The 26,512-nt window shown below is 35.9% G+C and overlaps 1 pseudogene; it reads right to left on the bottom strand.

Annotated features, from left to right (window-relative positions):
• Window positions 1-21,767: 21,767 nt before the first annotated feature.
• LOC125922128 (vacuolar-sorting protein SNF8-like) lies at window positions 21,768-22,507 on the bottom strand (annotated as a pseudogene).
• Between the last annotated feature and the right edge of the window lie 4,005 nt (window positions 22,508-26,512).

The raw sequence follows: 26,512 nt of genomic DNA, 5'->3' as shown, positions 1-26,512 counted from the left end.
CTCAGTAATGTATTTTTAAGAATATCTGATGTCTTAACACTCTGTGAATGTGAACTTTAGACCATGACTGACAATAAGACCTAGAAAATGTTCACTATTGCACCAAATAGCATTACAGCAAGAGACTATAAAGGTATTGGTGTAAATCAATCATTATTTCAATACAATATCAGCAGTCATGTCTTAATGAAATGTAGGAAGTTTTTCAAACGTTGTATATTTCATAAATAAATAAATAATCATCATATATTTGATATTAGAGGGTCTGTTATTTTTTTTTAATTTTAATGTTTATTTATTTTTGAGAGAGAGACAAAGTGTGAGTCGGGGAGGGGCACAGAGAGAGAGACACACAGAATCGGAAGCAGGCTCCAGGCTCCAAGCGAGCGGCAAAGAGCCTGATGTGGGGCTCAAACTCACAAACCGGTGAGATCATAACCTGAGCTGAAGTTGGGTGCTAAACCAACTGAGCCACCAAGGCCCCCCAGAAGGTCTCTTATTAGGGGGAGCTCTTTATCTCACTGATCAGAAAGAGAAAAGAAGCGTAAATGAGGTATAGCTGAGTGACTTTCAGGTCCCAGAATTGTGAATGGACAAGGTGATGTTTTTTGAACTCTTAATTCATAAACAGCTAATTCCAGTTATATTTTCATAGTACATCTGTGCTTAAGAGTATGTTCTTTCACTACTTCGAATTCTGGGTCTCCTTCTCTCTTTGCCCCTCCCCTGCTCATGCTCTGTGTGTGTGTGTGTGTGTTTCTCTCAAAAATAAATAAATGTTAAAAAATTTTTTTTAAAAAGAGTATGTTCTCTCACTTATCATTCATCCATTATTGATGGAGTGAGTACTGTTTACCAACACTGTTTTAAGATTGTAGATACAGTGTTCAACAGGAAACAGTCTCTGCCCATATACATATTATGTTTCAGGAGACATTTACCCATTCTACCAATAAATATGTGCCATGAGATAGTACCATAGAGTAATGAGATAGAGAGGGTCAGGGTAAAATTCTGATATGATCATCAAATGCGTCCTCTCTGAGAAGGTGACGCATACATTTTGGACAAGCAACAATGACAGAGACTTCTGTTTAATTATCTTCACAGATTTTCCTATTTATCATGAGAACAGGTTAGGCTTTATTATTCCTATTTTCAGAGAAATAAATCCAGTTTACTGTCTCAGAAAACATAGTCTACTGTAACATAGGAAAAATACATACATACAGGAGAGGAGATTAGAGCAGAAAGTTGAACTGGTGTTAAAATAAGTAGACAAATTACGATATTTTGTTGAGAGAAATAGGATTTCATAAAAGAATTTTCTGACTTTAGCAATTGGGTGGTTGATAATACTATATTTTACAATGAGAAAAACAAAGAAACTAAAAGATTTGGGAGCAATGTAAGCTTTGGTTGACATGATATTTTAAAACACTTTCAAAACAATCCAGTGGAAATGTCTAAAAGCAGCTGGATAAAGAATGCTACAACTCAAAGGAGAGTAACAAAGTAGAACTATAATCTTGCGAAGCATCAGCATGAGTGATATTACTTAAGGAGGATGAGAGAAACACTGTACATGGGAGTGGCATCCTCAGTGTTCTAAAACAGGCCAACTTTGATCTCTTACTAATAGGGATGGATTTTTAGCTATGGTGGGCTTTCTCTGGAACTGCAGATTCCCCCATGTCACTCCTCTTGCAGGATTTTTTCAATGTTCGTGTAACTCTTTCTTTCTTTCTTTCTTTCTTTCTTTCTTTCTTTCATGATGGGGGTAGATAACTTGAACAAAAATCCCAGGTACTAGAATATCTGCTAATTAAGCCCCACCATGACTTTTTACATGTAACTTACATTTGCAAGGAATTTTAACTTAATGGAAACGTTTATGTGACCAAAATTCGTAATCTGTTCTTGTGTATTGGTCACCATAGTAGTTAATCAAGAAGTGGATGCTCCCCATATCACCACCTGCTGAGGATCTGACAGTGATACTCTGCTGATACAAACTGAAGAGCCCAATGAGAAGCTGATCAATTTTCCTCTAGAAACAATATCCTATCGTGCCCCTGCCAAAACATCTACAACCAGCTACACACTCGTTTCAAGGAAAAGTGTGCCTTTGGAAAACTTAATCAGAATCACTTACAATTATAACCGGGATGCATACTTGCACACCAAAGCCAGAGACATTTCCTGGCTGGTTCATCTTTATTTTTGTTCCCTAAAAAGTCAGTTACAAGTGTAGAGTGAGTTCTTGCATTTCCAAACTGACCTTTCAATGATAGTTATTACATAACTCTTCACCTGTGTTAGCACCTATTTTGAGGGAATTGTGGGATACAGATCTAGCCCCTGACTCCCTTTTGATAGTTTGTGGAACCCAGAACTCTACTACAAATTGCATGCTGGGCAAAACATTCTTAGTAGAACTAGCAAACATGCTAACTAAAAGGTAAAAATGACCCTGTATCATATGTTTTAGAATGACTGATTGTAGATGAAGAAAGTCAATATTTAAGTTTTTACTAATAAATACACAGTAAAATGTAACATAACTTGTCATTCTTTTATGATAAAATTAAAATCCTAAGATGATTTCTCAAGTCTCTTGCTTTTTAAATAAATGTTCCCCTTCTTTGTGGACTTTATCCTTCCCTAGACTTGCTCTTGCAGGAAGAATGTTTTTCAGTCTCTTAAGCTGCAGCAAAAAAGCCTATCCCAGAGTACAGGGTATCTATTTCAGCAGGATTCTCAATAAAAGAAGAATGACATCCACATGGATCCAGAGCTCAGCCTGTTCCATCAGACCGATAATACCCTCCTAGCTTCTCAGTCTGAAATATGTCCTCCTGCTGGTCTTCATTATCATCACCTTCAGTGATGCCTTTTCAAGCTCGTTGTCATACAGCATGCAGCATCTCAGTGCTGTCAGAAGCATCATTATCATCTCTGTCAATGAGTATCTGACCCCAGAACCTCTCAAAGCTCACTCCTGCTAGGGGTTTTGAGAGGGGAAAAAAAGTGTGCTTGTATCTTTGCAAATATTTTTGACTCTCTTGAACTATATTCTCCCTCTCTCAAAATATTCAGAGATAAATAGGTATATGTTAATGTATATCTATATATATAATATACGGAATGATGCAGTTTAAATGAAAGATAAAATTTTTATGTTATCACTAAGATAATTGGAAAGAACATTCTGAAAAATGCATATTTCCCTGATTTTATTATTTTTATTATTTTATAGACACCATACAATTTACAAAAAAGAATAAAATAAAACAAAACCTATCTTTAGAGACAGACAATTTACATTTTGTTTACCTTTTGAAGATTTTAAGTAAAAGGAAATAAATAAATAAATAAATAAAAGGAAAGAAATCTGGATGATATTTTCTGAAATAGTAAAATATTATAGCTTTAAAAGGTGTAAATTGTAATGTCTTTGTAGCAACATTTGTGTAACAGACAGGACAAATGGTGATTGTGTGTAATTAAATTTATAGATGCAGGAGTAACAAAAAATCGAAAAAGCAGACTGACTACTCACATTTCCAGTGATGATGACAACATATTCTTTATGAGTACATTGAGCACCCAACTCGAAGAAACACTGTTTTGGACCCTAGATTAGAATGTGAACTGATAATGATAATATAATTTTTGAGGGGGAAAAAAAGTTTGCAAAATTTAAAACCTAGAGAATATAACTGAGTAGATCAGAGATTTGGTTTTATAACATTAAAACATAAAGTACCTATATATTTATTGATTTCTAATAAGGTAAAATTTAAATAAGTGCATTATCAGGTGAAGAAACATTAAATAAATGCGACCACTATCTATGGAAATATCTTTGAAAATGTGGAAACATTTATAACTGTCAGGGGAATAAAAGTCTCTAAAAGAAATCTTCATTTGTTAAAAACGATTTTACTCTTTGTATTATTTTGTATGTATGTGGATGTAAATATATAGATATGTGTTATAATTGTGTTGCAAAACTTAGAATCATGACTATGTGGTAGGATATTTCTCCTTTACAAAAAGACACATTTCGGGGCGCCTGGGTGGCTCAGTCGGTTAAGCGTCCAACTTCGGCTCAGGTCAGGATCTCTCGGTCCGTGCGTTCAAGCCCCGCGTCAGGCTCTGAGTCAGGCTCTGGGCTGATGGCTCAGAGCCTGGAGCCTGTTTCGGATTCTGTGTCTCCCTCTCTCTCTGCCCCTCCCCTGTTCATGCTCTGTCTCTCTCTGTCTCAAAAATAAATAAACGTGGGGCGCCTGGGTGGCGCAGTCTGTTAAGCATCCGACTTCAGCCAGGTCACGATCTCGCGGTCCGTGAGTTCGAGCCCGGCGTCAGGCTCTGGGCTGATGGCTCGGAGCCTGGAGCCTGTTTCCGATTCTGTGTCTCCCTCTCTCTCTGCCCCTCCCCCGTTCATGTTCTGTCTCTCTCTGTCCCAAAAATAAATAAAAAACGTTGAAAAAATAAAATAAAAAAAAAATAAATAAACGTTAAAAAAAAATTAAAAAAAAAAAGACACATTTCTTGCTCTGTCTTTAGGAAGCGGTAGCCTTTCGTATTCCTCATAATCTAGCGGTAATTAAGTAGTTTTAGTAAATAATGTAGTGCATTGCTCTAAACAAAGAATTATAAAATAATATACAAATCTGTTATTTGTTAAAAATATGTGTGTTTATTATATGAATGCAACTTCATAATATGTATTAAAATATTCATTTGTATAGTGTGATGTTAGCGGGGTTACCAACATCAAGAAGGAAAGTGACTCACTGGTAATGGGAAATTTTGATGTTGATTAAGAACCAGCTACTCTTTTATTTTACGTAATGCACTTTCTTAATCTTTCTGAGAAAACAGGAGGCAGTTGCACATGTTAAGTCTTTCATTACATGTAAAGATTTAAGAGCAAAATTTCAGAGTAAATCATTTATCGTTCTCTTTAAAAATATTTTTCTTGAAATGAAGTTGGTTCAGACTAATCAAGCAAATGTCCTAATTGCACTAGCTGGCAAATTCCCAGCATGTAAGATAAAACCATATACAACACATAAATTAAGGTTAAAAACGTATCCATGCTTTTAGCTGAATTCTCAGTCAAATTTAGTTGTTTAACAAAGAACTGTCACAAAAGTTAAAAATGACGTGATATTATAAGGGAAAATATACAGATAAATCAAATCCTGTAATAATGAGAGAGTATTCCCACACACATAACATACACACATACGCATATAATATTTATGTGATTTAATGTAATTACTGTTTGTCAAAACAGACACCGTACCTCCCAGAATACTGCTACATGCAACTGTCTCAGTCTGGCAGTTGTGCCCTGGGGCTGGCTTTTCCCCCTAAGGCAGCCATCCGCATTAGCTTGTTTTTTAGCTCTTCATCTTTTTGTTTTTCGCTGTCCATGTTTGAGGCTGATGTGGAGAAAAAGAAGATATGCCAAACAAAGAAAAAGGACTTGTTTTTCATTTTTAATAATTTAGCTGAAAACATTTTTTCCACATATTATCCTCCAGCTTCTAAGAATGTGAAATAAAAACAGAAAAACTTAAAGTTACCCATATTTCATAAGTTTATGTTAGACTGTTATATAAAGTAAAATTAAACACTATGTAAAACTATAAAAAGGAAGACTGTGTGTCCTACCTTTTCATTGGAGATAAAGGTATGTAATGGAACAGATCTGCGGTTACAAGAAATTCAAAAGTTGGTTACCTGAAGAATGGAAGATGGTTAACAATAGAAAAATGACATCTTAAGGGAGATACAAAGTTTAGAACACCCCTGAAAAGAGACCTAGGTAAATTTCCTAAACTGCACAAGCAGAATGAGGGTGTACCCATTCCTTAATGGATGCTTCCTGGAAAAGATGGACATTTCCATTTAAAACTGGAGTGAATTTAATCAGTTGAAAGACTTAGTCACAAGAGGTGCTGGGGAAAGTGGTCTTTATTTAGGTGGTCATAAACGTGCGTAGAGAAAACACAGAGGCTTTATTAGTAAGTAAAGAGAAGAGAATTGGTAATGGTGAAAATCTCCAAAACATTTTTCTAAGTTATGATTTTTATTGTTGTAAGCATTCTTTGCATTTGCATATTGAATCCAGTAGAAATTTATTTTTTAAATTGTGTGAATTCCTTCGACATGACTAATTACTTGTGTTAGTACCATTTATTGAATGTATCATATATTTCCTCATGAAACTGAAAAGTCACCTGTACTATACGTAAAATTCCTATATTAGTTATCTATCAGAATGGGGACAGTATTTCTGTTTTTTGAAGTGATTTTTGCCTATTGTTTTCTATATAAACACAAAAGATTCATTAAAATTGACTCATTTTATTTAAAAAAAAATTATTTTTTAAATGGGGCGCCTGAGTGGCTCAGTCAGTTAAAGCATCTGACTTTGGCTCAGGTCATGATCTCGTGTCCGTGGGTCATTATCTCATGACTCTCAGGTCCATGAGTTCAAGTTCCACATTGGACTCTGTGCTGACAACTCAGAGCCTGCAGCCTGCTTCAGATTCTGTCTCCATCTCTGTCCCTCCCCTGCTTGTACTCTGTCTCAAAAATAAACAAACATAGATTAATATAAAGTGAATCTAAATTTTTTGATATACAGTTCTATGAGTTTTAAAATATGTGTAGATTTATGTAACCCCAACGACTAAGATACAGAATAGTTCATCACCTGAAATACTCCCTCATGCTTTCTATACACAGTTACAACCTACCCCTATTCAAAGACTTGGCAACCACTGATCTGTTTTCTAACACTTTAGTTTTATTTTTGAGCATATTATATAAATAGAATCACCAAGCAAGTAAATTTTGATACGTAGAGAGAATCTTTGACATATATATATAGCCCTATTGTTATTATTGTGAGTAGTTGTACTAGCCAGGGTTCTCCAGAGAAACAGAATTAATAGGAAAATCATATCAAATCACATTATAATCCTTGAGGGATTCAATGATACCCATTCACATTGGGAGAAGCAATATGCTTTACTGAGTCCACCAATTCAAGTGCTTAATCTCTCATCTGCAAAGGCTCTTACAGATGTACTCATAAATAATCTGTAGCCAAATATCTGAGTATCTTATAATACAGTCAAATGGACACATAAAAGTAACCATCTCAGCAATATTCCTTTGGATAATATACTACAATTTGTGTATTCACTCACTGAACCACATTTGAGTTGTTTCAAGCTTAGGATGATTATGAACAGAGTTCTTACGAAATTTTCCTCCATATTTATTTATTATTGTTTTAATAATAAAAAAGTAGATTTTTTCAATGAATGTAAGTTTTAATTTCTCTAGGGTAAGAACTTAGGAATTGAATATCTTAGTCATGCAGTAAGTGTATGTTTCATTTATTTGATACTACCAAAATGTTTTCCAGATGGACTGTAACATTTTGCAGTCAGCAATATTTAAGAAGTCCAGATGCTTTGCATCTTTATTAATACCAGGGTATTATCAGTATTTTTATTTTATCCATCATACTAGTTGTTGTTTTGGACTGATTTGCCTTCTCTCAAAATTTACATCTTGAAGCCCTAACTCCCAACGAGACTATATTTGGAGATGGGGACTTTAAGGTTAAATGAGCTAATAAATGTAGGGTCCTTGTCCAGATAGTTAAATGAGGTGATAAATGTAGGGTCCTTGTCCAGATAGAAAGGTGCCCTTATAAGAAAAGAAAAAGACATCCGAAATGTCTTTCTCCATGAGCACACAGAAGAAAGGCCATGTGAGGGTGCAGTGAGAATGCAGCATCCGCAAGCCAGGTGAGAGTCCTCAGCAAGACCCAGATCAACCAGCACCTTTATCTTGGGCTTCTAGCCTCTAGAACGGTGAGGATACAAATGCATGTTGTTTAAACCACATACTCCGTGGTGTGTAGTTATGGCAGCCCAGCTGACTAATGCAGTTGGATGTAATAAGATCTCATCATAATTTTAAGTTGGTTTCCCTAATGGCTAATGATGAGAACATTTACTCATTGCTTATTTGTTTTCTATACAACTTCTTTTGTGAAGTGACTGTTTAAATTATTCCCAGTGATGACAAGCAATGAGTGATTTACCAAGCTCTCTTCACCTGCTGTATCAATACCTCAGCCACTTAATTGATATGGAGCTCTGGAAAGACTGATGATTTTGATATGCTCAGCCTCCATGATTCTAGAAAAATGAAAAAGCAAAGCACACGTTGCACAAACATGAAATAAATATTAGCTGGGTTAAGTCACAGAGATGGTGGCACTGTTTGTTGTTGTTGTTGTTGTTTGTTTGTTGTTTTTTAACGCCAGGGTAACTTATACAATCTGACACAGATACTGTTATTTATCTTGTCAAAAATCCTAATAAATAATTTTAAGCCCATCTCCTGGTATATGCTCCCACATTTCTTTCTTCTCCTTTGAGGTACAATGTCTCCAAATATTTCTCTTACTTGCAGTTTATAGTTAACCCTCTTCGAATTCTGTGAATTAAGAAAAAAAAAGAGAGAAAACCCATTTTAAATATACAAAAATAGATCCAAAGGAAAGTGATGGGGAAAAATGTATTATGCTAACATTAATTGAAAGAGAGCTTTAGTAGCTCTATTATTTCAGAGGACACTTCAGAATAGAAAAACTTATCATATATAAAAAAAGAATCACTATATTGTACACCTGAAACTAATGTAACATTATGTCAACTATACTTCAATTTTTAAAAAATTAATTAAAATAAATAAATAAGTAAAAGAGACATAATGACAAAGGGGTCAATTCTATAAGACATAACAATTCTAATATGCGTGGACCTAACAATGATATCAAAACAGTTGAGGCAAAACTGATAGACTTGCAAGAAGGGTAAACAAATCCACTATTATAGTAAGAGACTTTTAACACTTTTCCTTCTGATAGTTCAAGGAAGAAAATCAATAAGGATATAGTGGACCTTAATAGAACTATCAATCAACTTGATCTAATTCACATTTATAGAATACTCTATCCTACAACAGTGGAATACACATGCTTTTCAAGCTCAAATCAGACATTCATCAAGATACACTACATTGTGGATCATAAAACATCCCTCAACCAACCTAAACTTAACAACTTTCAGACAAAAATTGAATGAAAGTTGAAAGAAAAAACATCACATCAAGGGGGTCTATACAGGTGTCCAAAATAAACTTATCCATACTTTTGTAATGGATTTTAACCATGATTTACATCTTGTTTGAGGAGTTCCAAATTCTAGGAAATCTGCCAGAAGAAAAGTATTCCCAGTATTTCCTATAGCTGAGCTTACATAGGAAAAATTAGGGTAGGGATAGGAAAGGGGAAACATGGAGAACCATAGCAATAAGAAACCTTCTGCAGTCACATGAAAAAGTGAAAATCAAATGAAAAATTTTCCTCAAATGTTTGGTAATTAATCCAGTTGACCCTTTAACACAATGCAGGAGCTTTATGCCAGCCCCTCGTGCAGTCAAAAATTTAAGTATAGCTTTGGACTCCCCCAAAACTTAACTACTAATAGCCTACTGTTATTGGAATCCTTATTGGTACCAAAAAGTTGATTAACGTATATTTTGAATGTTAAATGGATTATATACTGTATTCCTAAATTAAAGTAAGCTAGAGAAAAAAAATGTTATTTAGAAAATAAAGAGAAAATACATTTAGAGTACTGTATTATATTCATCAAAAGAAAACTGCAGATTAAGTGGACCCGTGCTGATCAAACTCATGCTGTTCAAGGGTCTGCTGTATCTAGAGGGATACTTAAAGTGAAAATACTGACAAAAATAATATATTTTAATTGGAAAAAAAATCAATAACAGAAAGATAGATGGAAAATCCCAAATATTTTGAGATTAAACAACACACTTCTAAATACGTGGATCAGTGAAGAAATTTCAAAAGAAATTTTAAAATAGTTTAAAGTAAAAATGGAAATACAACTGATCAAAATTTGTGGGACAAAGCAAAAATAATGCTTAGATGGAAATTCAGAACATTAAATGCCTATATTTGAATACAGTAAGGGCGCCTGGGTGGCTCAGTCGGTTGTCAGACTTCAGCTCAAGTCATGATCCTTCGGTTTGTTGAGTTTAAGCCCCGAATCAGGCTCTGTGCTGACAGCTCACAACCTGGAGCCTGCTTTAGATTCTTTGTCTCCCTCTCAGTCTGCCCCTCCCCGACTCACGCTCTGTCTCTGTCTCTCAAAAATAAATAAAAACATTTTTAAAAAATCATAGAATACAGTAAAACCTTATTTTGTGAACATAATTTGTTCCGGGAATATGCTTGTAATCCAAAGCACTTGTATATTGAATGGAAACTCAGATGATTCACTCCACAACCCAGAAATATTCACATAAAAATGATTATAATTCTGTAATATAATCCAAAATAACAAAGAAAATACAAAATATAAAGAAACATAAACAAATTAATGTGCTCTTATCTTTGAAAAAACTTCATGGCTGGTATAAGGGAGGAGGGTTATTTTGTAGGACAACTTTCACTCTCACTAAGGAATCAGTGCTATCTATCGGCTCAATGGGATCTTTTTCTGTTCCTGCAGCTTTACCAAGGAACTTATCCAAAGACACTTGCTTTTGCCTCCTTTTGAGGATTTCAGGGAAATGTGACATTGCATTGTCATTAAACACATTCAACACTCGCACTACTACAGCCTTATTTGGATGGTGCTTTTCTACAAAATTTTGCACTGTTTCCTACATTTTACACATCTTCCTAATCTCATTTGAAGTGAGGGATTCCTCCTCCTTTTTCTCCTTCTCAGCAGATGAGATGCAGACATGGACTTCTTATAAAATCTTGCAAGTTCAGCCACTTGCATACCTCGTTCATACTTGATGATTTCCTTCTTCACTTCCACCTTAAACATCTACTCTTACTGCCTTTCTTCAACCTTTTTCTGCATGGGGGCCATTGTATATGCTGGCACAGATGCTGACTACAGTATAGTATTAATAAACTCTTGTCATATACTGTAGTTAATGTAACCGGAAGCAAGGCAGCAGAGGAAAAGGTCTGTATCTGCAGGCAGCCTGACCTAAAATGAAGCAAAGCATTCCTGAGCTTGCTCGTAGATAGAAAACCAAAGGACTGTCCATAGGTGCTTTGAAGTGACAAAAAATACATTGGTACCAGTTGTAGGCATCTTCCAACATTCTGAAAAATCACTGATTCCTGCCAAACACCATGGCCTGAGACTGAGCATCTGAGCATGGGAGATGATCACCCACAATCCTGCAGAGAGAAAGACAGAGAGTGAGAGAGAGCGAGAGAAGAACCATTGGTTCAGCTGTGCTCATGTGACTTTGGCAACCCATACTACTTGCACTGCAAGACATTACTTATTTATTAAGTTAAAAATTATTAGAAATGTTTGCTTGTCTTGTAGAACATTCTCAGAACAAATTACTCACAATCCAAAGTTTTACTATATAAGGAAGATATAAAATAAATGATCTAAACTTATACTTTACAAACTAGATAAAGAAGATAAATTTCAGTTTGAGTTAAACAGGAGAAAAGTAACAAAGAAAGAGCAGAAATCAAATAAACTGAAAATGGGAAACAATAAAGAAAATCAATAAAACCAAAAGCTGGTTGTTTGAAATAAAATCAATAAACTCTATCCAAGCAAACTAAGAAAAATATATACAATATCAATAGCAGAAATTAAAGAGAGCTCCCATTATCAAAAGGAATGGAATAAAGAAATACCATAAGCAAATCTATGACCTCAAATTAAATAAAAGATTAAATGGACTAATAATTTGGAAGACTTGAACTACAAAATCTCACACAAGGAAAACTGATTTATTAAATAGGCCTATATATATAAGTTAACAATAAATCTATAATTGATAAACTTCCAACAAACAAAGTGCCGGACCCAGACATTTTTCCTGGTGAATGCTATCAAATTTATGTTCACACAAAATCTGCATAAAAATATTTACAGCAACTTTATTCATAATTGCCCCCAAATGAAAGCAACAAAATATTCTTAAACAGGTGGATGGATGAAGAAACTGGTACGTCCATACAATGGAATATTATTTGGTGATTTTATTTTATTTTTAAGTTTATTTATTTTTGAGAGAGAAAGAGAACATGAACAGATGAGGAGCAGAGGGAGAGGGAGGATCCCAAGCAGGATCTAGGCTGTCAGCACAGAGCCCGACATTGGGGCTCTATCTCATGAACTGTGAGATCATGATCTGAGCCAAAATCAAACTGAACACTTAACCAACTGAGCCACCCAAGCACACAATTTAGTGATTTAAAAAAAATGAGCTATCAAGCCAGAAAGATGTGGGGGAAGCTTAAATTCATATCGCTAACAAAAAAATGCCAGTCTTCAAGTCTACATACTATGTAATTCCAAGTACATGACATCTGGAAAATGTAAAAGTATATAAACAGGAAAAACAATGGTGGTTGCTATGAGTTCAGAAAAGGAGGAGCAGGAGAAGTAAATGCAGCACAGGGGATTTTTAAGTTGGTGAAACCATTTTATAGCGAATAGGTAAAATTATGCATTTGTCCAAACCTATAGAACTTTACAAACCTATAGTGAACTCTAATGTATGCAAATTAAAAAACAATTTTAGACAATCAGGGCATCCCAAAACAAAATGCAGCCAGTGGAAAATAATCTCACTGTATTACAAATATATGAAACCGCCTAATTAAGGGGTGGAAGACAGGCGTAGACCTATGTCACCATAGAAATGAGTCTGTTAGACTAAAGGAACAAGGAACTGCATATAAGACTGAAAATCTGTCATAGCTAAAAAGAGCCAATGGAGACATGACAAGTAAATGTGACATTGTATCTTGAATGAGATCCTGAAACAGTAAAAGGACCTTAGACATATTGGGACAGAGTGCTGTTGTGGATGAATTTCCCTTCCACGAGTGCAGGGAGTTAGTAATAAAACGGCTACAGACCATGTGCTTGCTGCTCCTGAACTAAAACCTTTGGAACCTGGCCAGTCCTTTGTAGGTAAAGGGTGGCTCTCTTTTACAAGAGAAAAGAAGGTTATATAATTTCTGCTGCTGGTATTTAAAACGAACTGTCCAGCCTCTAATTAAGTATTCACATGTCACACATTTAAGAACCTTCAAATTGATGAATCCAGTTTCTTACCAGTAGGGGATGGAAATACGTTAATTTAAAATACCGTGGTTTTCCTACATTCTGTAAAGATGGCTGAGTGGCAAGCGAACATGTGCTTTTGAGTGTATTGGCCAAGACGTAACTGGTTTTCATTCATCGTTGGTAGTAATTCTAGTTCATTGCATTTGCAAGGAAAATGGCCAAAACACCAAATGGAATCTTTTTCCATTTTTTTTCTTTTCCTTTTCTCATTTATCATTTTTATTATAGAGAAATATTCTATTTATATTATCAACGAATCTGTTAGTGTTACCACCAATTATTTCTCCTTTAGGTCTAGTGTATGCCTGAAATTGAAACAAGAGATTTTTAGATTCATTGGCTTTTTACTTTTATTTAAATTATCTTTCTTATTGCTGTCTAAGTTTAGAGACAGTATATTATATAATATACATTAATTTGCTCTCACCACCTCAATATTTCAGTTGAAAACCTGAACTGCAGTAGTATGAAAGTATCCTTTTTTAAAATATTAATATGCCAACAAGTTTATATATGCTCTTGTCTCTCTCATTCCAGCTCACTCATTAATTTCATTTTATATAATGAAATTCAGCTACTTTTAATGCATGCAGAATACTTTATTTTTCTATCATCAAGAAATTAAAGCCCAAGCAAATAGCTTTTAAAAACATAGTTGCTTTTTTTTAAAGTTCCAAGAAGAACATAGGAAAACATAGGAGTAATTGGATAGAAGCCTGACATTAATTCTGTAAGCTGTTTTAAGTAACTACATGATGCAAAGGTGCAAAAAATAATTTCATTCTGAGGATGACACAGGTTGTGTGGAATTTTACTAAGTGTTTCATTGTTGAAGATGTATTAATGAAACTTTCTTCCTTGGGAAGTTTCATTTTATTGGTGAAGTTAAAATTAATTCATTTAACACAAAATAAATATTTAGCACACATTTTGGAGATAAGTTGAAATTGATTTCAAACTACTTTTGAGTATCTTTCACAAAAGGAATTTATTATGCAATTTCTTCTAAAAGCATAAAACTTGAACATAAACTTATTAGCTACTTTAGCCTTACATTTTTTATTGAAGATTCTATTTTATACTTAATAAGATGGAAATTATTAATTATTACTATATGGTACATAATTGTAAAAAATTAAACTACAACGATGATTTCAAAATAACTACCATAATCTTGAAAACAGTTATTTTGAAAGGATGTACACTCAATTCACCAGTGACATTATAATTACCAAAATATTTTTCTTCAAATTTACCTTTTGAACTATAAGACAAATTACACATTTAGAAGTTAATAGCTTTAAAAACAAGCTAGATGCTTCAAAAAAACCCAAAATACTTCTAAAGAATAATGCTTTTCCATGGTAAAGACAACTAAATCCTCTTTAAAACTGATTTTAAAAAAGGAATTGCTACAACCAATTCCAACTTGGCCAAACTGGTTTGGACCAGTTTTAAAGGCATCCTTGAATGAGCTGCCAAACTCTTAAAGTAAGTACTCAATTAACACATGTTTGATTTAAATGTCTCGTCACTTTCATTTTTAATCATGCTTTGAGTTTTCTTTTCTTCTGACAATGAATTTTGTTTCTTTCCCAAAGAAATGATCAATGGTAATAACATATTGTCAATAAAAGGAATGGAATGTGAAATGCTCTCACTATAGTCTATTAGACAAATATGCCATTTCTACAAGAACTGGCAATATAGACTCTGCTGAATGTCATTGTTTATAGGAAAACTGCTCAAAAGATTCAATCTCACCCTGGGCAGTAGAAGCAGTGATTTCTCAGTTATAAAGGTACAACCAGCAGAAATACTGTTTGGTACCAATAAAATTTTCCTCACATCTTGAGATGAGCGAGTGAAGATGATTGAGTATTCAGAATATTCCCATAAATTAATAAAGACAATTTCACTTGCAGCAAATCGTCTTTCCTTATAGCAAGTATTAAAACTAAGCGTATTTTGTTACTAGTGTAGATATCCCTTCTTAAGGAGTTTTTGAAATTATCGGTTGCCCCAACTTTATAACCTATTTTTTCCTTTAAAAACATTGAGTCAGTAAACAAGATATAGAACATCACTACATAAAGTGAAATATTTAAGTTACACATCACTTATGAGACACACAGCATATTTATTTCAAATAAAGATGTTTTTATAAATAGCAATGCCTACCTTTGGTTACACTTTCCCACTAGGTCTAAAAAACCATTTATCACATTTATTGTTCACTCTACTTCACCAATCCCTTAACTGCGGGCTGCTGACAGATCTGGATTTGGATCCTGGATTCTTTTCACTGGCTGTGTATCTCATGGACTATAAAAATAATTTAAAATGTGTCTAATGTGCAAAGAAGACCGAAAATTAAAACTTGTGCATTATTAGCACCATACTGAGTACGTTGCAGCTCTCAATGAATATTTGTTGCTGTTATTTTCTCAGGAGGTGCTGTTGTGTATTAATACATTAATATATATTAATACATTCCTTTTCAGTAGAAGTAGTACACTGAGAGGGGAATATGCAGCAAGATAAAAGTTTAAAGAGGACCAAAACAAGGACACAAATTGAAATTACAACTTTTATTATTAACTATCAATTAAACTTTTTAAAAAACCATGGAATGGAGTAAACTGTATTAAATCAGTATTATTATCATTGTTAAAATCATGACATTGAATTCAAATAAAATTATTTAAACTATGTAAGAATAACATCATGACCCCAATGTACTAAAAGTACAAGATTTGTGATTTTAATTCTCAGGGGGGGAAAAAGCCTTGTGATTTCATTTTATCAACTTTATTTCCTGTTTAAAAAAAAAAAAACTATGTATTTTGCCAACAGAATTAAGCTAAATTGTCAAAACAAAAGATCAAAAAATAAAATTGCTCAAATAAAACCAGAAGGATATTTCTTCTCTCTCAGGGAAAAGAAATGGATCACAGAAATAATGAAAGTGTAGTGTAATTATATCTTTCAGGGTTGTTGTTCTTTTTTAATGTTTATTTTACTTTTAAGAGAGAGAGAGTGTGGAGGGGCAGAGAGCCCTATGAGGGGCTCAAACCCAGAACCACCAGATCATGACCAGAGCCAAAGCTGTATGCTTAACTGACTGAGCCACCCAGACGCTCCTGTTTTTCCTTTTTAATCCATGGATGCAAGCTCCACAGATTCTTACTCAGAAATCACAATCCCCAGACCTCTGTCTTTAATTATAATTAGTAACCCACAAAACTATAGTAGTAGGTGACTGGTAGGAGACGTGTTTATTCTAATTTGTCTGCTTTATGCTTGGGGCACTACTTGGATTGAGTTTACCACCTGCTGCCATTATAGCCTCTCTCAGTGTTACCTCTTATTTGGCCTACACTGATGCTAGATCCTCAACCAGATGACTTTTTTTTTTTTTTTCTATTTATGATCTGTTACACTGTATACCTAGGTACTATGTCAGGCCCCAAATGGCAACTGTCTAATTGGGGGCTAGGATCATATCACACTTCAGATTTATAATTTCATTTTAAAATCACTTTCCTCCTAAAACTGGATATCATGGACTGAGATACTCAAGACACCCTATTTCTCCCAAACTGAAATTGACCCTCTTAGATCCCTCTAACCTTCCAACAAAGTTGTTCTGTCCTCAGTTATTCCATTGCCTCTCCATTTTCATTCTAATGTATTGCACTAATAGAACTTCCCATATTACTTCTGTTACATAAAACCATTTTGGGGGTCAGTTACTAGCTTAGTAATTGGTAGCTTGAAAATTACAATTACCAGGTGTGTAACTGCTTTCAAGTCATACTTGGGCAAAGATTACTGTGACATTGAAATGGGGCTTAACCAAGTCACCCCTGGTCCCCTTAGGATTGTTCTAAGTAGCATCAGGTCTTATCACTAAGATAATTTCTGAAGTCCTAGAAACCAAGTTAAATTCTGGGGAAGTTTATGGGGTGCCTGGGTGGCTCACTCAGTTAAGTGTCTTGACTTTGGCTCAGGTCATGATCTCATGGTTGGTGGGTTCAAGCCCTGCATCAGGCTCTGTGCTAACAGCTCAGAGCCTAGAGCCTGCTTCAGATTCTGTGTCCCTTTTCTCTCTGCCCCCCCACTCCATCTTTCTCAAAAAATGAATAAACATTTTTAAAAAATTTAAAAAAAGATCCCAGGGAAGTGTATATTGCTAAAAGCACACATTTCAAAGTCAGACTGATCCATGTTCAAGTAATAATTCTATTCCTTGTGTCGTTCATTTAACTATGTTTCAGTCCCCTGCATTTAACTGAAGTAATAGGATTTATTGCCATATTGCTATAATAATTAAATATTGCTATAATAATTGAATTAGGTGATTCTTACAATAATTTAATTAGGTGATTAAGGGGCCACCACATGTTAGCACTCAATAAATAGTGGTTGTCATTGCAATCTTATTCTTAGTTGTTCAATGATTGTCAGGTTGAGGCATATTATCAGCACTATTCTAGAATTCCTGGTCCTTCTACATTAAATAATAGGGCTTTCTATGAGAATTGGCTTAAATAGCTATATATGACTGAACAGAAAAAAAAAATCTTTGATATCTAAGGGATAAAATAAAATAAGGATTCAGAAATGCACCATAACTTTAAAACATATAACAGATGAGAGGTTTATGGTCTCCTTACATAGTAGTTACAGTCAGCCACATTTTGATGGCATTGCTCTGAGACTGGCCTCTGAAATAGTCAAAATTTAAGCATAACTTGAATAGATGATAGCAGAATAATAAGTTTTATGAATAGATAAAGCTAAAGCAAAAAAGGCCATGGAACTCTTGGCCAAACTCTAAAAAAAAAAAAAAAAAAAAGGGAAAAAAAAAAAAAAAAAGGGGGAGTGTCAGAAAACAATATGAAAGAAAAATCATTTGTTATTATCTATTGAATAATAACAAATGATTTTTCTTTCATTACTTAGAATGGAAGAAGATAAAGTGGATTAAACTGCATCATAGAAGGTATAAGCTACATATAATGGATTCCCTCACAGTTAAAAATATTAAGTGTAACTGTGGGCTACCCAAAAAAGGAAGTCCTTTACAAGGAAAGACATTTTCATCATCTAAGGTAGATTAAATGTGGTCTTGCCTGAAGGTCAGAAAACGGACTTGACAGCCTCTCAGGGTAGCCCTGTGATTCTCTGAATAAATATTTGAGCAAACACTATTATATTTTTATAGTGGAAAGGTTTTGCGCTTTCAGGAAGGATTATCAACCATATTTTAACATCGTCTTCACAAATTCACTTTTATGGTACTCCCCTGAAGATATATTTGCATCCTCTTGTAAGTGAGTTTCCTACAGAGACTCTAAATGCAAACTCTGTTCCATATTGCCTTTATCTGGATTTGATGCTGAGCTCAGTGGGCATTAGAGTTTTAAAATGAATACATTTTAAAAGCATTGAGAAATAAACTTTAAATGGCTTATATTGCTCATAAAGCCTCTAGCCTTTAAAGTAAAAATACCAGTGCATTCCAAGGAAATACTGTTTACTGTTCCATAAGCCCTAAAAATAAAATAGAATGTTTGAAAGTAAGGTTTTTATCATGAAAGGAGGGAAACACAAACAAGGAATGCAAGAGGAAGGAATAACTCTGTGTTAATGGATTGGAATTGCAGGTATCCATGTGAAATTATGAGTATGTATGCCTACCTATGTCAGTATATATTTTCATGTATTTATATATACTCACACATATATCTGCATGTGTATGAAATTCATTGCTCTACCAACAGAAACGGACTAAAAGCAATGAGAGCAAACAGTGGTCCTTATAAGTGTTAATAATTATAGTACTAGGACAGGAAAATACAAGATATACATCAAACACCTGGAATCAGAAAGTCAGGATGTGTTCAAAAACTGATAGGATTTGAGAGCTGCTAAGGTAACCCCAATCAAAGTTGCGGGGGTGGGGGAGTCTCAAAGAAGGGAGAACCACCAAGCGAAGCAAGCTAATACTTTACCTGTGCTTTTTCAAGGAGGACAGTTACTCCGGACCCAGAGGGACAGAATATGGGCAAAGACCTGAGGTCGAGACTTACTAAAAAGAGATGAAGTCACCTGAATTCCGGCAGTCTCATGGGTCTGGAGAGACAAAAATTAGAAACTTGCCAGTTTCAGATGAAAAGAATGGGATGAGCAATAAACTTGACCAGGTGCTAATGCCCTTTCAGGACATTTGCCAAATGCTGGAATGGTACATTGCAGTCAAGAAAGGAGGGGCGCCTGGGTGGCGCAGTCGGTTGAGCGTCCGACTTCAGCCAGGTCACGATCTCGCGGTCCGTGAGTTCGAGCCCCGCGTCAGGCTCTGGGCTGATGGCTCGGAGCCTGGAGCCTGTTTCCGATTCTGTGTCTCCCTCTCTCTCTGCCCCTCCCCCGTTCATGCTCTGTCTCTCTCTGTCCCAAAAATAAATAAAAAATGAAAAAAAAAAAAAAAGAAAGGAGCACAGCAGAGAGCTTTTGAAAAGCAGATTAGAATTTTTGGCAGTCTCATAGACCTAGGAAGACTAGAATCGGATTTTAAGATTTGCCTGGGGAAGGAGCCTAGGGGAACATCTCTCCTTCTACCAGTTCACACCTAATTAAAATGACAGCTCATGCCATAGTAAAGGGAAGAATGGACTCTTAAAGGAAAATGAAAATAACATCATCCAGAGCCTATACATTTTTTTCCAGTAAAAATGCACAGCATTTAATTATAAATAATCAAGCATGCAAAGGAAGGCCAATTAATAAACAGCCAAGGCCAATACATATACACGCATACACAACCACACAAATACACACTAGAAACAGACATATAGATGATTGACATACTGAAGTTAATAGACAATGATCTTTCTATAAATATGATTAATATTTTCAAGAAAATAAAGGGACATAAGGGAATACAAATTAAAATGTAGAGTTCTTCCACAGAATTAGAATGGAAAGATACAATAACCAGAATTAAAAGCTCCATAGATGAGTCTATTGGAAGTTACATGGCACAGAAAAGAAGATTAGTGAACTGAAAGACAATTAAATAGGAAATATAAAACCTCCCATTCTTGGGGCGCCTGGGTGGCTCAGTGGGTTAAGCGTCTGACTTTGGCTCAGGTCATGATCTCATGGTTTGTGAGTTGGAGTCCTGGGTCAGGCACTGTGCTGACAGCTCAGAGCCTGGAAACTGCTTCAGATTCTGTGTCTCCCTCTCTCTCTGCCACCCCACCCTCCCCACTCCCCCCAACCCCCACCACACTCATGTTCTGTCTCTCTTTCAAAAATAAACACTAAAAATAATTTTTAAAAAACAACTCCCACTCTCAGAGGAAAATAAAGTATTTTTAAGAGATAAAAAAGCATAAGCACTATGAGACACAGATCTAGTATATAATTGTGCTGTCACATTGAGGGGAGGAAAGAAATGCTTCAGAAGCCACATTTCTCCATCTACCAGGATGCAGCTATGTTTTGTAAAGACCGTTACTGGTAACAAGATGTGAAACAGAAAACTGTTTCTTTCTTTGTTTCTACATATGAGTAATCCTTGACTCATTCACATAGAACTTATCAATATTGACACCCAGGATTTCCACAAACAGCTTCAGGGCTTTGGTAAAAGCAGTATAAGCTCTTTGGCTGGGGTTTGTGGTAAAATGGAAAAAGGCCAGATTGATCCAGGCCCAAATTTCTGTATAACCTTATCTAAGTTTCTTTATCTCTCTGGCATTGTTTTTTTGGTTTTTGTTTGTTTTTGTTTTTGTTGTAGTTGTTGTTGTTTTCATCTGTAATATGACTATTATAATGTTACCTATTCCATGTGATTATTATGAGAATTGAATGTACATGCAAAGAAACTGGCACATACTATGTTTAATAAATAGATTTATTCCTCCAAATGCCCTCAAAAAAATAAGAACGAAAACAAGAACAACAACCACAACCACAACCACAACAAAAACCAGATGTTACCCTATCAGAAGTTGCTTCCATTGGCGGATTTGAAATTACTTTTAGCATCAACCATGGTAGTAATGACCCAGTGAATAATTAAAAGAAACTATACTGAAAATCAAAAGCAAAGAATAGGTTTAAATATATATATATATATATATATATATATATATATGACTTTAATAGGATAAAAAAAGTTTTGTAGGAGAATGCCAGCTAGTAAAATCAGAAAGCAGAGAATCAGAAAATCACTTTACACCTTTCTCTGTAATAACTGATTTAGACAAAATCACCAACAAATACTAAAATCAGTTGGTGAAAAGTATCTGCAGGGGGGGGCGAGGGGACAAAATACTCAAACAGCCAAAGTGTTATCTGAATGATTACTTTTTCCTTCCCTCCCCTAGCCTCCCCTTCACTTCCTCCTTTCCTTTCCAAGGAAGTCTCAGCTTTTAAGCTCCTCCCTCCTCTCCCTGCCTGCTGTTGCCCCCACCCCCTCCTGCACTCCCAGCCTCAGGGGAGCACTTCTCTGGCCTCTGGCTGTAATCTAGGAGCCAAGGTCAGTGAAGAGGGCTGGCAGCCAATAGTGAGCTTCCCCGGGGCTGCGGGTCCAGCCAGGGTGTTCAGCATTGCTGTGCTTGCTCCGTCTCCCGTAGAAGACTGGCTTTGAGAGCGCTGACAGTCACGTGGCCATTTTTCTCTGCCAGCCGCAGCACTACAGTGTGATCCGTATTGGGCTCAGCTGGAACAGACCAAAAGAGGTAGGCGCCACCCACAGGGATGATGCGGAAACGGGTGCCTTCAGTCTCTTGATGGCCCTCATGAGGTCTTCTTGGCTGACATCCTGTGCCTTCTTGCTCCTTCCTTTTAATACCCGGTGATGTAGTTCCTCCAGAGTCATCAGGCCTCCCTTCCGGTGCTTCAGGGCCAGGCACACTTCGATAATTTGGACACCCAGCTCATAATAGAAATCTCCCCCGCCTACCATCTCAGACAAAATCCTTTTCCGGAGGTCAGAGGATCCACCCCAGTAGTGCACACGTGTCCTGGAACTGCGCCAGGAACTCAGGCTTCTCCAGGATCTCCTGCTTGTGTTTGCTGGCAAATTCCTCCTGGTTGGTCTTGAACACGTCCAACTGCTTTGGCATCTGGGCCAGATGGTCCTCAGCCAAGACAGTCCTTCGTTCCTTATGCTTGACCTCGGCAAGCTCCTTCTTGGCTGTAGCGCCGGCTCCCACCCAGAGGCCATGCATCCCTGCCCTGGGCCTGTAGGCCACCCTGCTGCCAGGACCCCGGGTCCCAGCATCCGAGGATCCACCGCTGGTTCTGAATGATTACTTTTTAACTATAAAGGTCGGAAGACATCTTTACACTTGAAGAGGAACATTACAAACTTGCCACAATACAGGCCCTTGAAGGAAAGAAAGAAAAACGACAGTTGCAAAAGAAAGGCCTTGAAGAAGGAGGAGGAAAGGGAATGCATGCAAATAAACGCAGCCAGTTTACACCTTAAAGGATCAAACTTAACAACATAAAAACAGAGCCACTGATATTATGTGACTCCTGAGGTGATGCACCCAGAAGGGCACACCTAAGTGAATTTACTGACCTGCTGACCAAAAATTTCCCCCTGAAACTAGCTATGATGGAAAGATTGAGACAAATTCAAATTGAAAAAAATTCTGGAAAAACAAAGAAACACAAAACGAATCCCAAAGCAAAAACCTGGTGTGTTTGTTAAATAATATCTGTAAAAAGTGGGAGAATAAATCTTGATTAAAGAGATAAAAACAAAACAAACACACAAACAAAAACTTTGTCCGTGGGTGGCTCAGTTGGTTGAGCTTCAGACTTGATTTCAGCTCAGGTCATGATCTCACAGTTTTGAGCTGAGCCCAGCTTGGGGCTCTGCTTTGAACATGGAGCTGTTATGCCCAGAATTCGTGATCCCCAAATACCGCCAGGGAGCCGAGTCTGATGTAAAAGCAAAAGAGCCTTTATTCGAGCTAGCTGGAGCTCAATCCCCTACCTGCACCGATGCAGCGGTGAGATACCAGGGAGAGAGAGCGAGTTTCAAAAGGACAAAGGTTTTATTGGAGCCTAGGGGCAGTTGGTGAGGTAATGGCTGTGGCCTCAGCCGATTGGCTGGGGAAGGGTTCGAGCCCTGTTAGGCAGGTGAGGGGTGGGTTACTCAAGGGGAGGAGGTGTGGTCAAGGTGAAGGACACAGAACAGGATGGAGTTGGTCGGCGTAGGCCCGCCCTTTCAGAGCCTGCCTGAAATTCATTCCCTCTCTCTCTCTCTCTCTCTCTCTCTCTCTCTCTCTCTCTCTCCCTCCCAATGCCCCTGCCCTGTGCATGCTCTCTGTCTCTCTCTCTCTCTTAAAAAAAAAAAAAGGAGACCAAAAAAAACCCCAAACCATTACCACATTATAAATGTTCATTATACTTTGCTTGAATGGTTCATGGTTCTTGAAAAAAGACACTACAAAAACATTTTTTGGAGTAACTGAAAAATTTGAATATGGTTAATGTATTGTTTAATACATGGTTTTTACCAGTATTAAATTGTTGAGTGTGAATGAACACCAATAGTAGATGCATTATAGATTTTAGATGATTTATTGCTAGGAGATAAGTTCTAAGTTTGTAGATTTAAAGTGATGATGTGTAAGTTCTGATAAATATTTGACAATTAGCTGTAATTTCATAGAAAAAGAATGGTAAAGTAGATATAGTAAAATATTAACACCTGGTAAATCTATATCCATTATAAAAGTAAATATTCATTGCCCTGTTATTTCTAATATTCTCTGACTTCTAAATTTTTTAAAAGAAATGTTAAAATTGAAAGAAAAATTGTTAACAAAATGAAAAGCCCACAAATAATGAATATCACTATGTTGCTTATCTTTGATTAATTATCATTCATGTTATTTGTCATCTTCTTTCAGAATTTTAATGTGTAAGTCTTGGCTATGACATTAGAAAAATTGTTTTCAAGTCTCGGCTTTTTATAATTTCTGTGATTTGAGCAATTGTGTAATCTCTCTGAGTCTCATATTCCTTTTTAATAAAATGGAATAATAATAGTGCTTCTAGGTGGTTTTGAGGATTAACTGAGTTGATGTGTGTAAAATATAGTATGAGACCATTAACAACTATCAAGAACTAGAACAGAGAATGATTAGATTCTCTATATTCAGTTTTCTCCTTTCTGAGCAAAGAACTACACTACATTTCTTTGCCCCTTGTAATTGTTTAAAATTTCCATTTTACAAAATAATAGAACCCAATTTGACACGTGTTGTATTTCCCCTTTTAAAAATATCAGATCTTAAAGGGATTTATGCTGGAATTTTTTGCGTGTGTACATTGATTGTGGATATATTTACATCCCGAGCCAATGAAAGTAGAAATTTCAAGTATATAATTTTATCAACTAAATATAACATTCCTGAGTTGGCTTTAGAAGCAGTTACTTTTCAAATGCACTTGATTTGTCTGAAAGAGCTGCAATGAGAAAGGACCACAGAATGGGGACTTAAGAGATTATTTTTTACATAGTTCTGCAGGCTAGAAATCTGGGACCGAGGAGTCATCAAGGTTGGTCTCCTATCAGGCCTCCCTTTTTGGTGTGTACATGTCCGTCTTCTGATGTTCTCATATGATCCTCCGTTCTGTGAATGTCAGTATTCTAATCTCTTCCTCTTATAAGGATACCAACTATATTCAATTAGGGACCAACCCTAAAGACCTTAATCTCTTCCTCTTATAAGGATACCAACTATATTCAATTAGGGACCAACCCTAAAGACCTCATGTTAGCTTAATTTTCCTTTTTAAAGACCCTATTTATAAACACAGTCACATTCTGAAGTACTAGAGGTTAGGACATGAACATATGAATTTGGAAGGGGGAACACCATTTGGCCCATAACATCCTAAATTTGTCATCTCGGTCATGGAAATATACAATAGACTGTGATTTTGGAGTCAGAAAATGACCGGGGAGGTAAGAAGTTACTTCCACAGCCTTAGAAAAAGATGTTATTAGTCAACTATGTCTTTTGATACTTCTCTTCCTATTAGACAGAGTGTTAAAGTAAAGGCATAGTTGGACCACTGACTGAATAGTTTGTGGTCTTAAATATATAAAGGCTGAAAAGTTGACCCAACTTAACTGTTTATGCCTTCAATTCAGTCAGCCCTATTCACATGTACCTGGGTGTACTTTGTTCTCATCCATCTGGTGAAGGCTTCTGCAAGGTTGAAAGTAATCTGAGCCTCTTCAATTCTTCAATATAATAAGTAAAAATTAATAAATTCCAAACAAAATTATTCACATTTAAATGCATAACATAATTTAATCATGCAATTACAGTGGTCTTCAAAGTGACTTCTATGAACTTCTAGGCATCCCTAAGACCCTCTCAGGAGATCAACAAATTAAAAATATTTTTTTGTAAGAACACAAAAGCATTTTTCTGGGGTGAAATCTGCACTGGTATTGCAAAAGCAATTTTCAATAAAAAGTATGGCACCTTGGCATGAATTAAAGCAGTGGCACTAAACTGCACTAGTATTCCTTATATTTTTACCACCACGAATTTACAGTAAAGGAATAAAGGCTTCACTTAACAGTGCCCTTGATGAAGCAGTGCAAATTATTGATTTGATTAAATTTTGACCCTAGAGTACATGTTTTTCAGTATTCTACGTGAGGAAATGAAAATTATCCATAAAGCACCTCTGCTGCCTAAGTATATGACTGTTGCTAAGGAAAACACCTGTGTGCTGGGGAAGGGGGCTATTGTGACACTTGCAAGCTAAATTAGGTTTTGTTTTATTTTGTTTTGTTTTTGTGGAAACCATTACATTAGAAAGAAGTTTTAGCAGATGCACTATAGTAATTCAGATTTGCATACTTTATAGACATTGTCTTCAAAAGTGAAGAAATGGACTTGTCTCTTCAAGAAAAACAAATGATACTATTTGCTGTGGATAATAAAATTTGATTTTAACCAAATATTAGAATTGTGAAAAATTAGGGGCGCCTGGATGGCTCAGTTGGTTAAGCGTCCAGCTTTTGATTTGGGCTCAGGCCATGACCTCACAGTGGCAAGTTTGAGCCCCACATCAGGCTGTGTGCTGACAGTGCAGAGACTGTTCGGGATCCTCTCTCTCTCCCTCTCTCTCTCTGCCCCTCCCCAACTCGTGCTAACTCTCAAAATGAATAAATAAACTTTAAAAAGGAGAAT

The sequence above is a fragment of the Panthera uncia genome, chromosome C2 (assembly GCF_023721935.1).
Source record: "Panthera uncia isolate 11264 chromosome C2, Puncia_PCG_1.0, whole genome shotgun sequence".
In the NCBI taxonomy this organism is placed as follows: domain Eukaryota; kingdom Metazoa; phylum Chordata; class Mammalia; order Carnivora; family Felidae; genus Panthera; species Panthera uncia.
This window is presented reverse-complemented; position numbering and strand designations above follow the sequence as displayed.